This window comes from Vidua macroura, chromosome 11, assembly GCF_024509145.1.
Source record: "Vidua macroura isolate BioBank_ID:100142 chromosome 11, ASM2450914v1, whole genome shotgun sequence".
NCBI lineage: Eukaryota > Metazoa > Chordata > Aves > Passeriformes > Viduidae > Vidua > Vidua macroura.
In genome coordinates, this window is record NC_071581.1 from 9,623,872 (window position 1) to 9,647,898 (window position 24,027).

General features: G+C 38.1%; 1 long non-coding RNA gene across 1 annotated transcript; it reads left to right on the forward strand.

Annotated features, from left to right (window-relative positions):
- Positions 1-15,926: 15,926 nt before the first annotated feature.
- LOC128813059 (uncharacterized) lies at positions 15,927-22,468 on the forward strand. Its single transcript, XR_008438897.1, has 3 exons — positions 15,927-16,112; positions 17,950-17,985; positions 22,304-22,468. It is a non-coding gene; the product is annotated as an uncharacterized LOC128813059 (long non-coding RNA).
- The last annotated feature ends 1,559 nt before the right edge of the window (positions 22,469-24,027 follow it).

The window sequence follows — 24,027 nt, forward strand, 5'->3', positions numbered from 1 at the left end:
ACAGATACAGAAAGAAAATACAGCCTATGCCTTTAGTGAAATAGATCCAAGTTCATTTTAAGAAGATACTAAAAGCAAGTTTGATATGTTATAGAAGGGCATTAATTTGAGATAAAATCCATATTCAGTACTAGTGGCACACAGATTAGCTACATGCATAACTATGTTGAACAACAAACATCCTTTTCCTAGTACAGAAAGATGCCCTGTGTTGCCAATGGAATGTTTATCACTTTGAGAAGTATTTTCTTGGGATATACTTGGTTTTTTCTCTATTTACTGAATATAAAGGTCTAACATTTAATATGGTAATATTACCTGTTGCTTACTAAGTCTGACAGATTGATGTGTAAAATTGCTTCAGTAAACTCAGTGAAAGAAATTCTCTGCAAGCATGGAAATTGAAGCTAAATTCTGCTCAAAAGTAGAAAAGATAATTATGCATGTAGTTTTATATGTATGTCTCTGTCTACAGATTAGACAAAAGATTAGTCAAGGAACTCTGGGGATGGTAAGTTTGAGGAGAATGATTCTGTATTGCTGAAATTGTGTGTTTCTGAGAATCAAACTTCTGTATGGTGTGAACCATCCCATTTACAATTTCTGTCTGACAATGAAAGCACCTCTGGTCTGCACAGCCTACCCTGACTATATTGATATCTCCCTGTTTGGAATCCTGCTAGATCAACCTGTCTTAATTAGCCTGATGGATCACTGGGTACCAGAGAATTGCAGTGAATTCTCTACTCCTGTGCATGCTGGGTCTGGTCAAACCTCGAGACAGCTTTTGTGAGGATACATGTTAGCAGCATCTGAACCCTCTAATGATCCCTGACCCTTGGCTCTTTGAAACCTTTCTAAAGGTTGCTTAAAATTCAAAAGCAAAAGTATATGCTATGTTTAAAGATTGGCAAAGTGAGACTGAATTTCATGGTGCTAAATTCTATTGAAGGTCCGTGGTGGAAATCGGTAGCGTTCGTGTTACTGCTCGATTTGTAAATAGAAAAAGCTCAGGATTGTTGCAGCTTGTGTAGCATGGTAACACTGATGGAAAAACTGTGTTTTATCGCTCTGTTGAATGGGGTTATCAGCCTAGAGTATCCACAATCAGCAGAATTTAAAGGCAGCATTGCCTATTTAAATTAGGGCAAAAATGCAATACAGAATGTTCAACTGTATTTGCCTTACTTTGATAGAGTTGTCTTTTTTTCATAAGTGTGAATTACAGTGAGACCTTGCACAGAGGAGTCTGTATGAGACAGCAGTGGAGATCTGCTGGTTTTCATTCTTGTTAGTTCTTTGATAATTCTCAGAAAAAAAACCGAAACAGTAAAATTGCAATATACTAGCAGTATGTGCTGGTAAGATCCCTGGCTGTAAACCACAGCTGATAATTTGTTAATGACATTGTCTCATGCAGGTGATCTGAACTGAAATGTTTCAATGTGTGCACAGTGACAGCTCTCTCCTCATTTGTGCTGTATCATTTTTGCCTGAATGTCCCAAGAATGCAAAACTCTACGTGTTCTTCTGGCCTCTGCTTTGATTTTCCTTATCAGCTGAGTTCTGCTTTCAATTTAGGGAATGTTACTAATACCTTTTTTTGTATTCATAATCTCCTGTCATGTTTCAGTACTCGTAATACACTAATAACAAAATAATGCAAGATCTTTTCCCTTGCAAAACCTCTCTTTGTGTCCTTTCATTAGTGCTTTTTGGGAATATTGAAGTGTGGCAAAACATACAAGAAAAAGAGTGAAAATTCTTTAATAGGTATTGTCAGAAGGGGACACACTTGAAGAATAGCAGCACACCTAATCAAGAATACACTCTTCAAAAGAGGACACCTGTGTTCTCTGGAGTGATGACTGAATGGGAGAAATTATCTTTGAATTTTCTGAATTCTTGCATTGCTGGGGCTCTCACCATGTGCTACAGCAGTGAATTTCCAGCCACTTCAGTCTGCCATTGTAACCCGGCCTATTTCTGGATCTTTGTGGATGGCTGCAGGACTCCAGGCGAACAGGCAGCAGTGCTGGACACCAACCTTTGTAATCACACTCTGCACACATGGAGAGACTTGACTTCATCAGAAAAAATGGTTTAACCAGAGCCCTTTGTACAAAAAGCAGACAATAATTGACAGCTTGCCGTGCTGAATGTGCTTACTATTTAAAATATTTGGTTCTACTGTTCTCAGCTTCTGATAAGTCTTTACAAAAGAACTGAAGATGAAGGCTAAAAATCAAAAGCATGCAGTGTAAATTTCTGTAGGTCAAACAAAAAGGACAGTTCAAACCACTAAAAATACCTTGAAGGAATAGTACATTGACTTACTTAAGCAATATAAAAAAAAACCCAAACTGATATCTATGGTAGCAACTGCAATTAGCAGAAAAAGAAAAACAACAGCTATTTTGACTAGAATAAAGATTTCAAACTGCTGCAAAAAAATCTCAGTGTGAGATGGAAGGCTCACATCCAATTCATGTGTATTATTAGCAGAAATGGTTCATTAGGCTGCCAGTGGGAATTGTATCAGAGAAACTCACTGGACTCTGTAAAATCTGTAGATAATGGGAAAGAACAGAATCAGATTGTAGAGTTTGAAAAATTATAGGAGAAGCAAACAATTTTATTACAGCTTTTTACAATATGAGCATTTAAAAAGCACCTTCTTAAGTAATGCTTTTGAAAGGAAAATAAATTTCTGAAAGTCTGAAAGTCTTCCTGTTAGTTTCATAAGTAAGGAAAAATAAAGAAAAGCATAAGAATCAGGATATCAAGGATTTGATGATTTCACAGCAAAATCTATTACTCCACTTAGGTCTGTCTTGTACACAAATAACAGCAACATCAGTGAAAGCAGATTAGAGAGGCTGTTACAGACTGAACTTACACAGAGTGATGGCTTCACTGAGACACCCTGTTAGAGACTTTTAGACATTTTATGAAGATTAACTGAGTAAGAGCTTTTATAGGTGGTATTTTTTGTATTGTGATAGCAAACCTGATGTAAAAGGCTGTAATTCATATAATGTGCTTCAGGTATCCATAATGTAGATGTCTGCAGTTGCCAGTCCTGTTGCTACATCTCTTCCTTCCTATCCTTTAGTTTCACATGCCCCCTATGCATTTGTCAAGTTCTATAGAATCATGGAGTAGTTTAGGATTGGAAGGGACATTTAAAGCTCATCCAATCCAAGTCTTCTGGAATGAGTAGGGACATCTTCAACTAGATCATGTTACTCAGAGCTCCACCCAACCTGACCTTGAATGTTTCAAGGGATAGGGCATCTACCACCTCTCTGGGCTACCTATGGCAGTGTTTTACAACCCTCACCATAAAAAAATCCCTTCCTTATATTTAGTCTGAATTTACTCTCCTTTAGTTTGATACCATTGCCCCTTGGTCTATTGCTACAGGCAGTGCTAAATGTCTGTCCCCATCTTTCCCATAGGCCCCCTTCAAGTCCTGCAAGACTACAATATGGTCTCCCTGGAGCCTTCTCTTTTCCAGCCCACAATTTTCTCAACTCTTCCCCAGAGAAGTGTTCCACCCCTCTGAGCTGTTTTTTTGACCCTTCTGGACCAGTTCCAACAGGCCCATGACTTCCTTGTGCTGAAGAGCCAGGAGCTGGTTGCAGAGCTCCAGGTGGTTTACAGGAGCTGCAATACAAAATTTTTGTAGAACTAGATGTGGTCATTTTTGTGCTAATGTCAGCCAATATTAAGCATACTTTAGCACAATAACAACATAAAAGTGCCTTAGTGGTAGCTATTTCACAGGAACTTTTTGTCAAATGTACTTATTCATACACAGAGTCCTTGCCTTTGCTAAATGCTGCTGTATGGTAAGTACTCCTTCCATTTTATAGGACTTATTGACTGTCTAACAAATTATAATAAATTATATGTACTTACTTGGAATGATGAGTAGGTCTGCATACAGAACTGCATTGATATTCCATTTTCCCCTTTCTCATCCTTGACAAAACAAAATGTCAATAGGAAGAAATGCAAAAACCAAATTTTGTTTCATGGAAAAGTAGTTATAGATCCATTTCCCCCTCTGCCTCCCCCTTTTCTATTTTTCTGAATTGAACTGGCAGGGCAGAATTTTTATAGATTAAAAAGTGATTTCTCATCTTGAATTGAACCTTCAAGCAATAAAGAAAATTGCTGAGGGATGATGCAAGAGAGATTTAAAAATATGAGAACAAACTAAAAAAGATGGAGAGGAATTAAGATGGTCAGTGATAATTGGGATGTCCAGAACCTTTCTGAGCCAAAGGTGACGGGTTCTTTATAGCATAGGCAGTAAATCTCTAGAATTTACTGTCTGTGCTCTATATAGTTCCAAAGGCAGACTAGACAAGTTCAAAAGGAAGAAATCTATAGATTTCATAGGTTACTAGATAATCAGAAACTACAATTAGTTAAGGAATTGCTTAATATGCCCTTCAAATAGCTAAACTCACTACCATAACCTGTGTCATTGATGGAATGCTAAAATATTTTTGATCTCATAAAGGCTTGAGAGGGTTTTTTTGCCATGGGAGGTGATGAAGTGTAAGTGTGCTTCGGCCTGTTTATTGAAACTATCAGATTCCAGGATTATGTCGAGGCAAAACAGGAATCAGGTCAAGTTAGTGTAGGAGTTCAAAAAAGTGAGTTGTCAGTGAAGACAGACAGCTTAAGCTTTTGTTTAAACTGTTCTGGAATGATCAGTGGGCAGAACATGCAGAGGTCATACAACTGGTAAATATTAACTCTCATTTAGAGTCCTTATTTTGCCTTGGTGATCCAAGACAATTAGTTAGCTTGCAAAAAAAAAAAAAACCCAAACACACACAAAAAAGGAAATGTTCTTTTTATTTAATGATTTACCTTTCAAAACAGTTGGGCACTTGGACATTTGTACATCACCTGTTTTTGTTTTTTTTAGGGACAATTCTTTTACTTTCTGAAAGGCACTTGCTATTTGCAAACAAACAAAGGCCATGAAAAATACTCAAAATCAAAAGAAACAAATGTGAAATCAAAAACCATGTAGATTGGTAGCCTCTTGAGATGAGGCTGACAGAACTCATAAGCTCAGTTCATTTCAACAGGTAATAAACATGAAGTTTATTAAGTAATCAGTTTATTAAGTAATTAATGTTATCTTGTTACTGATCTTCATAGTGGATTTGTCACAAAAATCTGTCTCCCCTTGAAAACTCAAATGCTTTGTATTCACCTGCTACTCCCCCTCTTCTACCTGCACTACAGCAAACTTCACATGTATTGTTTGTTTTCTGTTCTATTTCCAAAGGGAAAGTGATGTCTCTTTGATACTTATTTGATACTTTTTTTAAAGAATTGTTACTATTTTATGAAAATGCATATGCATATTTTATACCACAGCATTCATAAGTGAAAGAAAAAGACTCCTGTTTACCTCCAGTAGTTGAAGCATTGCCAACAGTATTGGTTTTATTTATTTTTATTTAAGAGCAGCTTTTATGCCTTGTTCCAAAATAACCTTTCCAGCATGTGCATTAACTGTTGGTAGGGGATCATCCAACAAATAAATATCTTTTTTGGCATAAACAACAAGCACAAAGATGATTCCTTGTTTCTGATCACCAGACTTCTTTCATCTATCCAAGGGGAAGAGCGAACTACACAAATTAGAGGATAGATACCTAGACAAAACACTATGTTCCAGCATAATTACAACTGATCCATGATTATAAGGCTGTGTTCATCATCAGACAAGGATTTGCTTACCTGAGATAGTTTTACCATTCCATGGAGAATAACCATTAAATCCCACACAAATTTTGTGAAGTTTTATTCTGTGCCTTTGTTTCTTTTTTATTGTTAGTGTTGCAGTTGTTGATTTCCATGTTTCACATCTTCATAAAAGAGCATTGGCACCTGTCTCCTGATCTTTGCTGATTTTGCTAGTATTATAAGAAATTATTCCCTCACAGAGCCAGACATAACCTCATAGACATAATTCCAAAACTTAAGGAAATTTGCAGCAAATTTAGACTTCAATTTTATGTCATTTGCAACTTCAGCTGTTCCATCTTCAGTCCAAGAGTCACTAAAATTACAATTTTTAACAGAAAAAGACATATCAGTGCAGGGAATTCTGAAAAAAAAAAAAAAGAGATTGTGGCTTTTTAAAACTGCTAAAGGGAAGGAAAAAAGAAAAGGTAGCATTCAGTCTTGTGGGCATTAGTAACTTGCATTCAAAATTACTTCAAAGCATTCTACAAAATAGCTATTGCTCAGGCAAAGTGCTGCATATTTACTAAAATTCTGCATATTGTTCTTTATCTGATTCAGATGAATCACATGCAATTTCTTTTAGTTTTCAAAATGGTTAAGCCAATCAGTACTTTTCAGAGATGATCAGCAGGTAGTAAAAGGGGCAGGTGGAAAATGGGTAGAAAGGTCCTTTATGATTTCAGCTGCCCCCCAGATTTTACAATTTTTTTGTGCTACAGCACAGCATTTGATCCCAAATCTTTCTGAAGGCTGTAATTCCACCTCTCCCAAACCTGAAATAAAAGTTGCAGTTATCAACTGTTTAGCCAAAATGTACACTAGAGAAATTAATACATGAGCTTCAGTGTGAGTCCAGAGGGATATAAATATATAAATCTTCTGTTTAAATGTATCCTTCTGGCAGCTACTTCTCCATCCAAGGAAAAGACCTTTCTCAGCATAGGTCAGGCCAGGGAATAACTGATCTATTATAAACTGGCATAGAGAGGTCTCCTCTTGTGCAGTTTGGAAGTGGGTCATCCTCATTCCAACTTTTTTGCAAGAGAAGGATGAAATCTTAAGGGGAACAAAGTAGCTGTGTACCAGGGTGCTCTGATTGTATCACTTTCATGACTGATCACATTAGCATTTGCTGATTATTAGGAGCAACTATATAATTTGAAATGCATGTCTCTGGAGTAGCTGGATTAGTTTAATCAGTCATAGCATAATTTTTCATTTGCATTTTGAATCCCTTAATGCAGATCAGGGATTAGTCACTTTAAAAAAATATGCTTAATTTCAAAACATTTCAGAATGTTTGCTCTTAAATGCATGATCAGAGAAAAAACAGGCAAAATTCTGGATCTAATTCACCATTTGGAAACTGACTGTAACACTCAGTAACAGATGCTTAGCAGCTATAATATAATAGAGTTTCATTCACTTGAGTCTACCCCAGCTGAGACACTGGCCCTTGTTAATGGACTACAAATGACTCTCAGGCAGTCACCACGCTGAAATGGCAGAAGGGAACACAATCATTCTCCTGAGCCTGTTAATGAGAGTTTCTTTATGAAGATGCTCAGTGAACCTCTCTCTATTTCATTGCTTTACCAGCTTGATTGCTAAATCTGACAGGATGTGATGTAACTTTATTAGCAGTAGAAGAAAAATATTAAAAGATGGTAAAACACAGAGCTATTTATAAGTAGTAGTACCTCCAAAAGGACGACATGCTGCACAGTTTGTTTGAGGTTATTAGAGGCAAATCCACCAGTATAAGGAAAATATATCCCAAAGATGATTGTGCTTAGGAGAGCACATGGATACAACCGAGGGTGTGCTGGATCCTTAGGCCTCCAACCATGACAGGATTCTGACAGGCTACAAACTCACATCTGAAACAGACTTGAGTGCAACTGAACACATGCTGCTCTGCAAGTGCGTGAAAGAAATCCTGAGACACAAAGTAGGTGGCTATATTTGAAGACTTTTCTTCTTATTATTCTTTTAGTAATAAATTTGCTACAATAAGATTGCTCCTACAGTACAATTTTTGGTTCTCTTCACTTAAAAAATTTAAGCAATTAAAAATCTAGTCTTTCTTTTTTATTTTTTCTCCCCTTTTCTTAAATGGCAGTATAATTGGATGCATTTTAGTATGAATTGTACTTCTGTTGTAGCTCCATGAGGAAGAATTTCCATACCAAACTCCATGCTGTATATACCACATAACTGTGTCTGAAAGTAAGACTTCAGTATTTCTTATTTTTCACCATCTGAATAAAATTTAGTGCATTTTTAATTGTAGTATGTGTGCTCTGAACCATACAGCTCCATGACTAAAATTCAGTCCTTTTATGTGTTTATCTTGTTTTTATGTGCTCTTTGTAAAATTGCAGCTGTTTCCTACTGTGAGACCTGTGGTATTCTCTTTAGTTCTAAAATTACAGATTGTATGAGAAGAAATAAATTGTTACACTTTCTAGCTTACATTTTGGACAAGCAGCACTCTCTGAAATTTTGAGCACTTACAAACCAACAAGTTAATGACTTGGCAAAAGCTTTTACTTAGTATATACAATGTACAGGATTTTTTTCCTGCAATAGGCCGGTTTGCCCTAACAGTGGGGTTACAGATTTATCAGGTGGATTATTAGCCTTTTCTTCCCATTTTCTCAGACACTGTTACCCTTGCTAGTTATCTTAAGCCAACATGGGCATGGTAGCCAGTTCTATATTTCCCATAAGACTGTGTTTCTCCTTATCCATCTTTCTATCAGCATTTCAAGATTGATCCTTATCAGGGAAATTAGAGTGAGTTTAAAGAACTGCATGAAAAGTCACTTGGAGAATAAGGGAATAATTTATGAGAAAAGATTGAATTAAATATGTGTGATTTAAAGAAACATCTGAGTTTTCATAAAGGTCTACATATCTTTAAGAGCAAAGAAGTTGTGAGTAGAATTGTTAAAGGACTGTCAGTCACTTGACTAGAATAAGGAAAAGAAGGAGGTTCAAGGTTTTTGCAAGTATCTGAAAAACAGAGAGAAAATAATGGTACAAACAATAAAGTCTTTGGCCAGCACATGTGACCTTTAGCATGCACCAAGATCAGTTAGAAAATTCAAAGTCTCTGTAGAACCATGTGATTTTGAGACTCTTTATCATTTCATTGTCTGTCATGGTTGTCAAGACAGAGTCTGGATTTTAAAATGGTTGGAATTATGAATATAATGAGTTTAGGTGCTTGGAACGTTTGAATTGGATGTGAATCAAGTACCAGATAACAGGGAAAAGCATGCACTGAGAAAGCATTAGCAAAACTGAGATCAATGTTTTGGCTTGGTTTTCTTTTTAGGTTTTGTTTGGTTTAATTTTGTTACAAAACTGTAACAGATTTTAAAAAGCCCCCAGTGATTTAGGAAAACTAAATTCAGGGGAACAGGACTGTGAAAAGAAATCTGAATCTCCAGATCTGTTACACAGGCCTTCTGTTCCACTGGGATGGAGCAAAAAAATACTACTCTCTTGAGATGATTTCTGATGTTTTGTTCTCTTTGTCTTTTATTAGGAGAGAGATCTCAAAAGAGGAATATATAAAGATCCTTCCTTATAAAATGTTTCAGAAACTACATTAATTCGTCTTGTTTCTGTGAACTGGTATTGGAAAAAACCCCACAATTACAGCCGTGTTCACTATTTGAATCACAATTTTTTATGCCTTAGGTGGTTGTTTCAAAACCTGTTTCCCAATAGTACACTGTAATCAATTTAATGCATGTTAAAATCTCATTCTTTATTTGGGTACACTTACCAGTTAATGAAATTGCTGCTCATTGAAATTCAGTTGTGAATTTAGCCATCTTCATCTGCAATCAAGCTGTACAAGTCTTGTTAAAATATTTTCTTTATACTAAAATATCTGAGAAAAAATAAACATAAAAAAACATAATTGGACATGAGTGTTACAAAGTAGAAATCTTACTAACCTTGTGCCACACTTTTAAAAGTGATATTTTTGATATCTCCTTTTATGCTTATTTTTCCAAACATATATGCTCCAAATTTGACCACTGAATATTATGTTGTTCCTGTGACTTCTATTACATTTTATTTTTTTTCTTTCAGTACACTGTTGCTCACTAAGAAATAGTCAAGTTCCCTTTTTATAATCATTGCTGTATGCAAGTGAAGGAACGTGTGCCCTTCCCACAAGAAATTTTGGGACAGAGTTGCATCCAGGGAATATACTGGATGTATTACACTGGATGAATGCACTGTAGTATTCATTCTCAGGCTGTATGTTTTTACCTTCCCAAAACTAGATTGTATTTTAGATGCTTAAGAATTTTTCATTTTAAGTATAAGAATATTAATGAAATTGTTCATAAATAGGAAGTAGTGCTATTAAAGCAGCAAATGTAATGCTAACTAAATAGTGTTGAATCTAGGGAATAGAGTAGTATTCATTGTTAGATTATATATTTTACCTTTCCAAAACCAGATTATATTTTAAATGTTTAGGAAATTTTCATTTTATGTATAGAGAATAGAAATATTAGTAAAATTGTTCATAAATAGGATGTAGATCTATTAAAGTAGCAAATGTAATGCTCACTAAATGTGCACAGGGCTGCAGCCAGGGGAATAGAGTAGTATTCATTGTTAGACTGTGTATTTTACCTTTCCAAATCCAGATTGTATTTTAGATATTTAAGAAGTTTTCATTTTAAGTATGGAATATAAGAATATTGTAAAGAATATCTTACTAATATAAGAATATTAGTAAAATTGTTCATAAATGGGATATAGAACTTAGAGCTATTAAAGTAGCAAATGTAATGCTCAGTAAATGTGCTTTGATATCCACTAAATCTTGTTCTTTGTAATGTCCATAGTACTTTACTCAATTAAACCTTTGTTTTGGTTCAATGTTTGCAAGCTGTACTTTTTAAAGATGATAGAATCTGTAAATAAATTTCCCTTGTTTCAGAAGTGACATACTTGATGGAATTTTGTCCAATACCCAAATGGTGTAAGATATTTTTATAGGAAACAAATTAAGAAATAAAATTTATTTCTTGCACTGTCAGCTGGTTTATCGGAAGACATCTTTAGAGGTGACATACAGAGCACATTTTCCCACAGCCACATCTTATGGAAGGAATTGATGCGCTCTTGGAGGCCCCGAGGCTGCGCTCTCCCGCCTCTCCCTCGTGGCGGCAGAGCCGTGGCAGCGTGAGGCACGCGCTTCTCTGGCTCCTCCCGCAGGGGCACGTTTGAAATGGCAGCAGCAGCAAGCCGAGAAGCTGCGTTCCCCAAGCCAAGGAGTTTCAGGGTGAAGTTCACGAGGCCTGTGGGCAGTACGGGGCCAGAGCTGGTTGGGGCACTTTTGGAGCTCGGGGAGACCGTTTTATCCCCCCTCACCCCAACGGCTCAGGAACGGCCGCACGGCAGCGATGGAGTCAGCGCGTGGAGTCAGCTCCTGACCCCACACAGACACCGCCATGGCTCCGGGGGATGCGGGGAGGCTCACAGCGAGGGGCCGCAGCTCCCAGGCAGTGCCAGACATTCCCACCTGCTGCCAGAGCTGCTCCGCAGGCTCCTGCCTTCCCGGTTTTCTGTTCTGGGGAAAGGTTGAGCCCAGTGGGTTTTCTCCGCCACTTTCCCTCTGCCTCCCCACACGCGGGCGCCATCTTGGGAGGGGGTTTGCCGCCATTTTTGTTCCTCCTTGATCCTGGGCAGTCTGGCAGCTTTCAGCAACTTTGTAGCTAATGATTATCAGTTATTTTTTGCCTGTTGCTGTTTCGTTTTCTTTTTCTTTCTTTTTTTTTTTTTTTAATTTAACTGTTATTTTTCACTTATATCTACTCACATTTGTCTCTCCTTATTGATGAAAAAAAGTGGATGAAACTGAAACGGGAGCTAACCTATTTTGGAGTGTCTGGCTCTTAAATTAAACCAAGACAGTAGATGAAATAATTTGTTTTTTTCCCAAGTCCTGAAGTCACAGAGTGTTAATATTGAAATGAATGTCTGCTTCTAGCACCAGAAACAGCTTAGGACTTGTTACTATAAAATTCTGAGCATCTGACCCCAGAGTGCAATGAACATGAATTTAAGGTTATAAATAAATATTACAGTATTCCTAGGTATTCATGCCAGTCATGAGCAGGGCTTTTGGATCAGATTCAGGTTGCACAAAAAACATTTGGAGCTTCTGCTGGATTTTGGTTAGGACCATATGCTGATTTGGCTGGCGAGACATGCAAATTGATGAATTTGGATAAGAATTTTTCATAGCATTTCTTCATTATGGGTAGAGACTAGATCATCTTGTATAATGTTTGGGGAGGATTGAAGCAAACCTTTTTCACTTTTATATCTTTTTCTCTGTTTTTCTGTACAATATAATGCATAGCTTCTTCTTATCCTTTATATGTTGAATGTATTATATACTTCCTAACTATTTTTTATTTTTGGAGAGTAAGTTAAACAATGGAGACAGCACAAAACTCTTGCAGCTAACAGCTATGATTATATCCTTTCATCATTAAGGATGAATGACAATAATATGTAGCAGATGATATTCATCCAATGGATTAACAGCCAGCTCATGGAAAAACAAGATATTAAGTATTCACCAAGTTCCTTTTATGGTAGTCAGACTGACCTTAGAAATGTTAACTGTCAAAATGAATGTGTTCTGAAGCATATAAATGTATTTTGACACTTCCAGACAGGGATTAAGACATTTTTTAGGAGCCTGAAAAACAACTTGAAGACATCACTGATGGTAAATTAAGGTCACATTCAGGGGCTATGAAAGGGGCCCTTCCTTCCACATGGATGCTTCCTTCCAGTGCCTGCTGTTTCTGAGCCAGCAGAAACTCCTCTTTTTGAACAAAACTGGCATTTGCTACATATAACCTGTGTCCTCCTCATCCTGCTACAGGGCATGCACGGAGCATTAGGACATCTGCTCCTGTTACCTTTCAACAAGGCAGAAATGTCATATTCTGTGAGTTTAACTCAGCTCAGGTTGGGGCTAAACATTATCTTGGCAACACACTGACCCACTTAATAAAAACAAGATAAGACACTTTCATAATATTGTAACTAATGACATTTCATCTGTTTGTTTCTGCATTTAATTTTTCAGTTACAGATGCAACTTTGTTTACTACGGTGAGGGTAGGAGTCATAATTTTTAAACTAGGTTCATATTTCTGAAGAGCAGAGCTCTTGTCCATCTGCCTTACATGGTGCTGAATTAGTCATTCTGTTCATATTCCATTTCCAGAGTTTCTTGTCCTTGTTCAGATTATTCTTTGGAGCAAAAACTGAAAAAAACTTTATAAATAGCTTTAAAAACTTTTAAATACCTATTTAAACCTGGTGACAAACTCCCTGGGATTTTTTCCAGTCATGACAAAATGTTATCTTTGGAGATAAATACAGAATAGAATATTCCAATAGAATATATGCATATGTGTGTATATACATTGCATCTTTGCATATATCAGGGGATTAGAGGCCACGGTAAAGGGAATGTTTATAGATAGCCAATAAATAAGGCCAATTTCAAAGCAACAATTTATTACATTGATACCCAGTAATAATAGAATACCATGAGCAGTGGATAGTTCTTAATTGCTGTCAGTCGTTATCAACACATGTCCAACGTTTCCCATAAGTTTCCCATAAAATACCAGTGGAAGAAAGCCCATGGCCTAGTCCCATATCGTCAGCACTGATCGTCCTTGGTGGTCTCACTTGCAGAAATCAGAGGTGAAAGCTCCTCAGCAAGAAAAGCTGGAAATGAAGGAGGATATTTTTTTGCCCCCTGCAGTTGTTCATCTGTCCTTAGCTGCTGTGGTGTGACTGTTGCTTTAAGTTTGTGTTTGCCCACTATTCTCCTCCCTAATCTCCTCCCCTTCTGAGTTACCCATCTCCCCAAGCCCTTCCCTAATTTCCTCCCTCCCAAGCTGTCAATCCTCCCTAACCCTACCCCTTTTTCCAGAGTATTCCTTGTCTGTCTTGTAGTATTTGATACCCCATTCGTTGCTTTGTATTATCCCCCTCCCCTGCTCTCCCTGATAGGTTTACAGAATGTTAGTCCTGCCCTCGATTCCTCCCCTGCCATGCCCTCATTGCTTAGGTGCCCTATACCACTCCCCCTATAAAAACCTCTGCAGACGCCCCTGCGCTTTGTCTTGGGGTCCCAGGTGGTGGAGCTAATAAATCCATCCAGTTTTACCCCAAGCCCTGTGTCGTTGTTATCTGTTCCTGCGCCGGACCAAGCGATATCTGGGAATAGCAGAGCTCACGGGGGGAAGGTCACGCCCCTGCTGTCGCTGCCCAGCGCGATACGACAGCGCACTGCGACACTTAGTGCTTTATTTTTCCCACAGCATCTTGTCATAGTTCTTTTCACTTCATTGTCTTGGAATTCTGGCTATACATATTCCTTACTCTGCAGGATCACTTTGGTTTGATGAGACACTTTCTGCTTTTTTTGCAGGATGAATTTGGTTTTCCTGGACATCTTTCCTGCCTGCTCTACGTGCTTTGTCTTCTCTGCAGATTTTAATGCTTGCAGTTGTTTTCCTCTACACTATTTGTGCAGTTGTACCCTAAATCTCTGTATGCCCATTTTGCAGTATATGTGTTCATACATAGATGTGTATTCACTCCCCGTGGTTAGGTTGTTTTAGTTTTCTGAGGTCTAGGTTGAAGATAAACTAATACTATTTATATTTTAGTCTGATTTTGTTCTAGGGACTCATCAGGCCTCTGCCTGAAGCCTGAAACTTCTGAAAAGTCTGCTTTTTGTTTCTTCCAGTTAATATTTTGTTACTCAATACTTACTGGACAAAAAAAAAAAAAAAAAAGATCTTTTTTGTCTTGCTGCTCAGCTAGAATGTCCTTATTTCCTGTCTCTCTTAACCTTTCAGTGTTTTGCTCCACCCTCACTATGCCTAAAAACATCCATTCAGTGTCTGGATTGTGTAGATTCTAACTGGAATCAGTGAGATTTTTTTCCCATTAATGCATTGGAATTAAGCCCCAGCCTTTTTATTTTGCTTCATTACCTCATTTGTTTAGGCAGACTTCTTTGCTCAAGAATCTTTAAACTGTAATTAGGGTCAACTTGTGCCAAAGCTGTATTTTAACAGTTAAATTGTGCATGCATACAGGTATGTAGGTGTGTGTATATGAACACAAACAGGGAGTTTGTAATGATCTAGATGTACACACACCTATATTTACAAACACTGCAGAAATCCCACTGTTCCATAACTGGTTCCTAGTGCTTCCCTGTCACCATAATTCAGTTGCATCAAGTGCTATAATCTTTTCCTCCACAGTTTTAGATCACCTGCATATTTGAGCAAGGCACAATACAGCTCTTTCCAGTCTTCATAAATATTAATTATGCTAATTAAATATTAAATCAAATAGTAAATCATAATTAAAATTAAAATATTAAATATTTATTGAAGGAGGTCTAGTGTTGGTGACTCTGAGAGCACATATCCAGACATTTCCTTCTAGTTAATGTTGTGCCATTTATAATTGTTATGGTAATGGTCCAGCAGCCAATTATGTATTTCAGACAGCTATATTCATGTTCAAGTCACATCATTCTTTCTCCTTGAAAGAGATTTGTTGAGCTATATTGAAACCACTGATAACATTTCTGCAGCAAATTTTTGGTTTGGAGAACAATGATTATAGCACAAGACCTGAGAATTATTCTGCTCAAAGCTGAGCTTCCTCCGCAGTTCAAAGGCTGCTGGCCCTGGAACTTGGTTTTGGAATAGTTTAGAACATAAGGAATGTTATATTTTAACCTAATCATCACTGGGAAGGGAAAAACCCCCACCTGATTATACTTTCTACTCTTGGAATTTCATCCCACCTGTGGCACTGGAGTTGGTATTTTTATTGCCAAACTGACATTAATTTACATTAGAACATGTAAATTATAGTAGGATGGGGAAAAGTCAGGTTATTAATGCCTGTACTGTTTACTTTTTCTCTATTTATGCTGTTTATTTTGAAGTGTTATAATTTTCACATATTTAACTTCAAATATTCAACAAACCTGTCAGATTATTTTCACTAAATCACCATTCTGAAGAAAAATATAAAGAACTCACATAGTTCCACATTAGAATCATAGTGTTTGACAAGAAATCCTGCCTCTTGTCTTTTTCTTCCAAGTTTTAGGCAATCAAGTGCTCCTGAAACCTAGAAATCCAGCATGTCTGAAAGCATTTCTTTTTCATGGAATAGACCAGACAATAGACATTTGAACAAAGCCCTTGATGCAACGGGTAGAATACTGACTATGCAATAAATAAATGTGAGGGTTTCTTTGGTGAAGCAGGTCTGAGACTTTCTGATACCAAAAGATATTTGACTATTCCACCCTCAGACCTCAATTTCCCAAATAAAATATTTCCTAGAAGAAATAGGATAAGACTGCTATCTTTCTTTCTTTTTTTTTTTTTTCCTCTATTCATGTTTATAGGACCTGATTTTATTAGTTTTTATTTGTGGCCTCGTTTTTGTTCCCATGTGAAGATTCTATTCTACTTGAAATTGTAGAGGCTGAGATTATAATCGTCAGCCTAGTACAGCTACCTATTTGAAACAGCTGATCAAACCAAACACAAGGCAAAAATGAATCAAAACATGTAAGTTTGGTTAATTTTTAAATTATGCATTTGTAATGTATCTCCTGGCACCATGTTTCACTGGATAATTTTGTATAGCCTAATCTTTCCTGAAAAGCTTGCTTGCTGTTTCTTCTGTTCTTCCTACATGTAGCAATTTGGAATTAAAAATAATTATCCCCTTAAATCATGCCAAGCATTTGTGTTTCACCAATTGTGCTGTAAATGTTTTTAAACCCATTGTGGGATTAAATGAGAAAGAAAGATGGTGAAATGCTTACACACATAATACAGGTGAAATGCTTACTGCACATAATACAGGTGCCACCTACTGTTGGACATTTTGATTCATATTACAACTGTATTTATTAATCTAGTAAAGGTATTACTTATAAATATTTATGTTGAAACAGATGAGGCTAAAGAGAATACTTCCTGCATTTGCAGTAAAACAGGCTTTTTATCTGTTTCTATGTGGAAACTACTTTCTAAAAATTCAAATATAAATTCTAAACATTTTGTAAAAAAACCCCAAACCAACAAACAAGAGGTTGGTAGCAAAAAGAGATGTTAATCTGTGTCTAAATTTTAAAAAGCTAACCAGCAGTCCATTATTAGACATTTTTATTTAGCAACAGAGTCTTGGTTATGAGTGGCAGCTGCAGAGCAGGCCGTGCTGGGTGAGAGTTCTCAGTGCTGTGCCTCCTGCATTCCTCTGGAATGTGGATGGCACAGCCATTTCATCTGCTCTGGGCTGGATGGAGAAGAACAAAGCCACTGCTGCCATTAAGATTTCCAGGCCAGAATCGAACCTGCTGGGCTTTCTCCAGTGCCACTGACAGAAAGTGTGCTCCTCCCTTCCTAAACAGCTTATAAATGAACACGAAAAACCCAGCATTTCTATTGCTCCTCTTCTTCAGGGGAAAATTCCTTATGTGGAAAGGAACTTGCTTGACATGTTTTCACTCTATCAATATTAATGCTTTGCAGAGGTGACTAGATAAATCAGCAGAGATTGTTTATCTCTCGGGCAAAAGAGGCCATAAAAGTAAATGACTGTGAGGAGAACGAAGTGGAGTAAAATGTCAAGATTTATGCAGAGGTGTAGGAAAATCAGGGTTGTTTTTTCATCTCTTAATTTGTAGTCCATTTTGACATGCATTCAGGATTGTGTTTTCTTCTTCCTATCCTGAGGAAATGATCCCAAAATAAATGACTGAATTAGAGACAGAAGTCATTTTGGTGACATGTCTTGCTGTCTCAGATGGTACCAGAAAAACTGCTAATTAAATGAAAGACTCTTTACTGAGGCCAGTTCTGAAGTGTGCTTCATGCTTCATCATGAAACTGCAATATCTGTCCAGTTTAAGAAAATTATGCACAGTGACTTAATAAATCTCATATTTGTAAATCACAAAACATTCTCAGCTATTTATTATAGACTTTATAAAGTCTAAGATTCCCGTCTTTCTTTTATCTGTATTTTTATTTACAGCAGTTTTTGGCAAGACTCCCAGGATTTTTGGAACTGGTAAGTATTTTTAGTTTTTATAATATGTACTGAAAATAAGTTTGTACACATGAAAGTTTTACAAAGAGGCAATTGGTAAAAACAAATGTACCTTTATCTGTCATGTTTTGTATTTTCTCTATCATAATATTCTACAAGAGGGTCACCAGGGAAAAAAATGTAGAACTGTGGATGCTGTTGTGCTTAGCTAATACAATAATTTCTATGAAAAATATGATTGGTTTAACTTAATTTATGTACATTAGAGGAATCAGGACAAAGCAGCATTGTTGCCATGTAAACATTGTATGTTTGTGCTGTGGAGATTTCAGAATTTCAGACAATGAGGTCAGTGGCTACCTGACCTGAATTTCCACAACTATATTAAGAGAGGAAATTGGTTCTAGTATATAATTTCCTGGAACATCCTCAGGGAGTACACAGTTATGATTACTCAGTGGCTTTAAATCAATGCAGTGGCTGGAACAATAGTTATAATATTTTTGAAGATGAAATGATGGATATTATTTTGGCTAATGACTCCCTTCAGTTTCTATCGTGGTCAAACTGGCATTGAAGGGTTGGGGACTGTGTAGCACAGCCCCTGCCAAATGGCAGAGTGCAGGTACAGCAGCAAAGAATGAGGATTATTTTGCTAATTCAGAGATAGGTAATTGCTTCCATTAACTTTAATTTTTAAGGGGTTTGCCTCTGAACAATTGAATAATGTTGATAAAATGTGGTTGAATAACTGAAAGCACAGTAGGTCATGGTTCATGTAGAGAATTATTATCCTGCAGATTTCAAAGGGATCAGGTAGGAAAACATTCTCAAATTGATTGACCTACAGTGTGCAGTTAATATCCTCTCAAACTGTTGGAAACACAGAAGAGTAACTAAATTCAGACCAGGCAGTCTATCCTGTTGCTAAGGAGAAAAAGCAAAACTCCTGTTCATTCCCAAACTTTACTGTGCTTATGTCTATGGAACAATTCTGGGCTCCATCCCACAGTCTGTGGGAACTTTCTGTGAGGTCAAACCCTAAAATTACTTCAGAACATTTGCATACATTTTTAGGTGTCAGTCAGCAAATTTCATTTGAACAATGGGAAAGAAAATGGGTATGTCCCTTGGGTAAGAGGGACATAAAAATGTGATTCTGCAGCTCCTTCAAACTGTTGCTTCACTAAAATATTGACTACAAATATGATTGAGTTTGACTTGGAAAAGTATTTACTTCAATAAGCTGTGGCAATAACTACACTATTTTCCACAGTTCTCTTCTTTGGTGGCAAATTTTTTTCTACTTTATGAGGTTAAAAAAAAAGGAGGGTTAGGCTTATGAAACTTTACCAAATATATCTGGGCCTCAAATGTAGCCTTTTCAGCTCTTTCATTCAGTTGCATTGTACTAAGGAAACATATTTTTATCTCTTACTAGCAGTTCTCTAAAAAGGCTGATTTGGCAGTATGCAGATTAAAGAGAAAAAAATAAATATATTCCAGGTAGTATGGTATTGTGTGCAGCAAAACTAAGTGTAAGTGAAATTCCTTTTCAATTCCTTCAGCTGTATCCTCATCAGCACAGCTCTACTGATGGAATTTCTTTAATTTCCCATGGATATTTTCTGTCCTTTAGAAGTTCCTCTGAATCCTTATTTTTTCATGGTGTGGATAGATCTGTGTGAAAATCATGTCTAGTTAGGCAAGGCAGGCGAGAACTCTCTCTGCCCCATGCTATTCTAGCTCAAATTTCAAAATTTAACAGTAATTTTGAATTCCTCTTCCTGTGAACCTCCTCCTGTCCCTTTCTTGGAGTTCACTCATACTTCTGAATAAAAGATTAAGCCTCTAAGTTCAGCTGCTCTGGTGAGGTCTGTTAGCACTAACTCCTAAAACACATTTTACAGTTGCCATAAAGAACCCTACACAGAGCTTCAGAGATGTCTGAAAGGTCTCTCGCTCTGTTAGTCAGGAATGTGCTGCCAGCAGCTCCGGGTGTGTTCTCCATGTGCTGCTCTTACATAACCAACCATAACCAACTGGGAGCTTTTTAATCAATCAGGATCTGAAAAAAACCAAATTCTTTTGTGTGAAGGAGGAATGATTGAGGATACAAATAATAACAAATACTACATTTAAAAAACTGATTTAAAAAATCAGTTTTAAAAATTTCAAATTAAATCAGATTTTATAATTTCCACTTCAACCTTACACTGAGTAGAAAAGTTGGACATTAAAATAAATGCACTTTAAAATACAGCTCAGTTATATTATTATATCCTTTCAATAGCTTTACATAAGCCTCTTTCCTAATTATGGTATTTTAAAGATTTTTTGAGGTATTTGTGATTCAGGCCAAGATAGTAGGAAGCATCTGGATTGGAGAAAATAATATTGAGGAAAATAATCTAATGAACAGACAAGTTATGAAGTCCATCTGTGCACAGACCATGCATCCATATAATCTCTCACCTCAGAAGACACAACATGCATGTTTTATCATAACATGCATTTCAAAATCCTGACAGTTAATTCTTCATATTGTACCAGCTTGTATAGTCTTTATTGAATATCTCATATTAACTGATGCATAGAAACAGACCTTGAGACAATTCAAAGCATCTTTTCACAGCATCTTTAAGAAAAATTGTTTTGCTGGATTTAGAGCCACATTATGTAATTGTTAAGAGAGGCTCTGAAGTTTTCACACAGTAGAGAGGGAATTAGAAAAGAAAATGGGAAAACTTTTTGATTTATAGACATAGCAGTTGAGACTGGAGAGAAATAGTTCCTGAAGAACATCACTGCACCAAACAATCTGTGAGTACAAAATAGAAGCAGTATGAGAAAGGGAAAGTCTGATGACAGACTGAGAATCTTGTTTTATAAAATAGCTGCAGAGGGCTTGAGAGCTTTAAAGAGTGCCAGTTAGGGGGCAGAAGAGTGCACATCATAGGAGAAAAATACTGAGCTTTAATCTCAAACACATTAACCTCAAGTCTTCATTGTAAGGTAACTTGGTCTTGGTTTTTGGAAATACTGAGCTCTCACATTTTTTTGTAAACAGAAGAAATAATGCAGAGGTGGGGGAGAGGAAAATGCATATGAATTTTACAGGCATAAAATACAGATATCTGTGAATTGCAATCCTTTTTAAAGAAATAGGTTAGTATGGTCTCCCAAGGAGCTCAGGAAGAGCATGGCTATTCTGTCAGGCTCTGAAGCACAGGAAACAAATACCACTACTTACATGCTTAACTGGGACCTAAAACAGTGCCCAGCTGTTCTATCAATGGAAATTCTGTGGGGTCCAGCTTTTGTGTCAGTCCAGCTTCAGAAAGAGGAAGCTGGGGACTCTGCAGGACAGAGATTTATGAACTGGGGAGCACAGGTGCACTACACCATCTGGTAGAGTGGTCCCTGTCTTTAAAACCATTGCACTGACACCCATCTCCTTCAGCCAGGCTTGTGCTGCACCCAGACCAAAGCAGGACTACCTGAGCTGTGTGCAGTGGGGCTCTAGCCAAACAACCTTCACACTCGATTTCACAGGAAGGGAATATTGAATGCAAACACAAAGAGACTATTACCATTACCCCCTTTATGTGACATTTGCAAGACGAGTACTGGAGTTAGAGGCTACCCACATTTTAAGGAGGATGAGACTTATTTAAAAAATGAGAAAGAGAAGCTCAAAATTAAGGCCTGACTCACTCATGGAGCACTGGTCACTGAGGAATGATTTTTATTATAGTAGGCAACTCTTCAGTCTGTTGGATACAACAGAAGCCAGTCTCCGGAAGCCAAGAGTACAAGTAAAATTTGCAAGGTGCAAATTTTGACCAGGTAATCAACTACTGAACAGCACAGCCATAGAGGCTGTGCAAGAGGTAGGTGCTCTCTTGCAGTCACTCATAACCAAGGTTGAATGCCTTTGAGATACAGTGGAAGTCAAAAACCATGGACGTGATGCAGAAGTTGCTGGTGAGAGTAAGAGGAGGTCAGACCATGTGGCCATTGTCCCTTTTCATCTTACATTCCCTGAGTCGGAGGCATATCTTAATACTTACTGCTACACTGCTTCTCCAGGCGTCAAGAAATGTTCAGCTGGTCTAGAAAAACATTCTGAAAGGTTGTTGCTCAAATGTGATCTGTTTGTATTTAAGCAAAATACAGTTTGGGGGATCCACTGCTATCTCAACATCATAATCAGGATGTGACCCTGTATATTGCTTAGTACACACAGTAAAACACAGCCCTGGGTATTAAGAGTTGTTCAGGAGAAACTGAAAGGAATTTAAAATGAATTATAATAATTGAGATTTTTTTGTTACAGCTCCAGAATTAATTAAGAAACTATTGTTAATGACCACAGATACCAGTCATCTCTGAAGGAAGTAGAAAATGGTAGTCTGCAGAATAAACATGATGCCATTTGTAGATTCTTTTTAATCAAAATACTCGAACTGAGAAAATTACTCAATAAACATGATGAGCAAATATTTAACCTTTAGGTTTAGTTTGTGTTTTTGTGTTCACATTCCAAACAAATATAGTTAGAGATGCTTAAACATTTGTAAGTGTTGAACATATGTTTACAGAGTAATTATATTTAACATTGGGAAATTCACAAAACACTTTCCACATGTCTTATGTGCCCTTTTATATTAATGTTTTCTAAATGTCATGTTGAATAGTATATTAAATTCCAGGTTCTTTCTAAGGTACCTCAAGTGGTAGCTGTAGAAGATATTTTTCTCAGCTGTAATAACTTCTTGCATTTAAATATATTGTTGGTGTTTCCATAGATCCTATTACCTTGCATTTTCCAGTACACCAACAGATGAAGGTTTTAAAAAAGCCCATGATTAAGCAAGGTTTTTACTGCAGCTATCTTTTTGCATTTCAAATTGTCAGTTTGCTGCTACTGTGATTTCCCCTCTGTACAGGATTACCTTTGTTCAACAGGAATCATGCAAATCGGTGATTAACAAGAGATTGGCTAACATACTTCACTGCATTATGCAATTCTGATATTGCACCTCATTTACCAATGGGGAAAAAAATTTGAAAGGAAAATTTCTAAACCCCACATTTTCATCTGAACTCTCCATAGGGCCTCAGTGCTTGGAGCTCTTTCACCTGGGCTGTTTTGGCTCACTGTCCCAGGCTGGCGCCTGGTGCTGGTGCTCACTGTGGCCTGGCCGGTGCCTCCAGGGCTGCTAACATCACTATGGCAATGGAATTCCCGGGTGTGAGCGAGGCCTCCGCAGGCAGCCAGGCTGGGAATGGGCTGGGAACGAGGAGCACCAGAGGGGCTTTGCTCCTCCCTGCCCTCCCGCAGGGAGATGTCGGGTCCTGCACTCCTGCCTCCGCTTTGGGGCTCCCCGGAGCACGTGGAGGACACCCGCGCTCACCTGCGCCTCCCGCACGGGAGGAACAGCTGCTTCCCGTGGAGGGCGGCAGAGCCCTGGAACAGCTGCCCAGGGAGGGCGGGGGGTGTCCCCCTCTGGAGACATTTCAAACCCACCTGGGCGCGTTCCTGTGTCACCTGCGCCAGGTGACCCTGCCTTGGCGGGCGGTGGGACTGGCTGATCTCCAGAGCTCCTTCCAACCCCAACGATTCTGTGACTCTGAAACAGGATGCTGAGCCCTTCGACTCGGAGCACGGATGCGGGAGAACAGATCTGTGTAAAAACCAATAAAAAAGGGATTTTCACCTCGTAAAGGTCCCATTTCACAGTCGATTTGTCACACGCTGCCTCTCCAATGTCGGAGCCCTTAGCACTCGTTAAGAGCGCACAGCCCACACCCATTGCCAGTGCCAGCCTGACACCTGCCGGCGGCCCGGCGGCCTCGGGGGCACTGAAGGGGAACCGGCTCGGCTCGGTGTTTGCAAGAAGACCGGACCCGAGAGGCCCCGAGAGCGGCAGTAGGAGCGCCTCGGGAGCGGCGGGAGCGCCTCGGGAGCGGCGGGGCCCATTCGAGGCCGGGCCCGGGCCGGGGGCAGCGCGGCCGCCGCCGCCAGGGGGCGCAGCGGGCGGGGTACTTGCGGCCGGT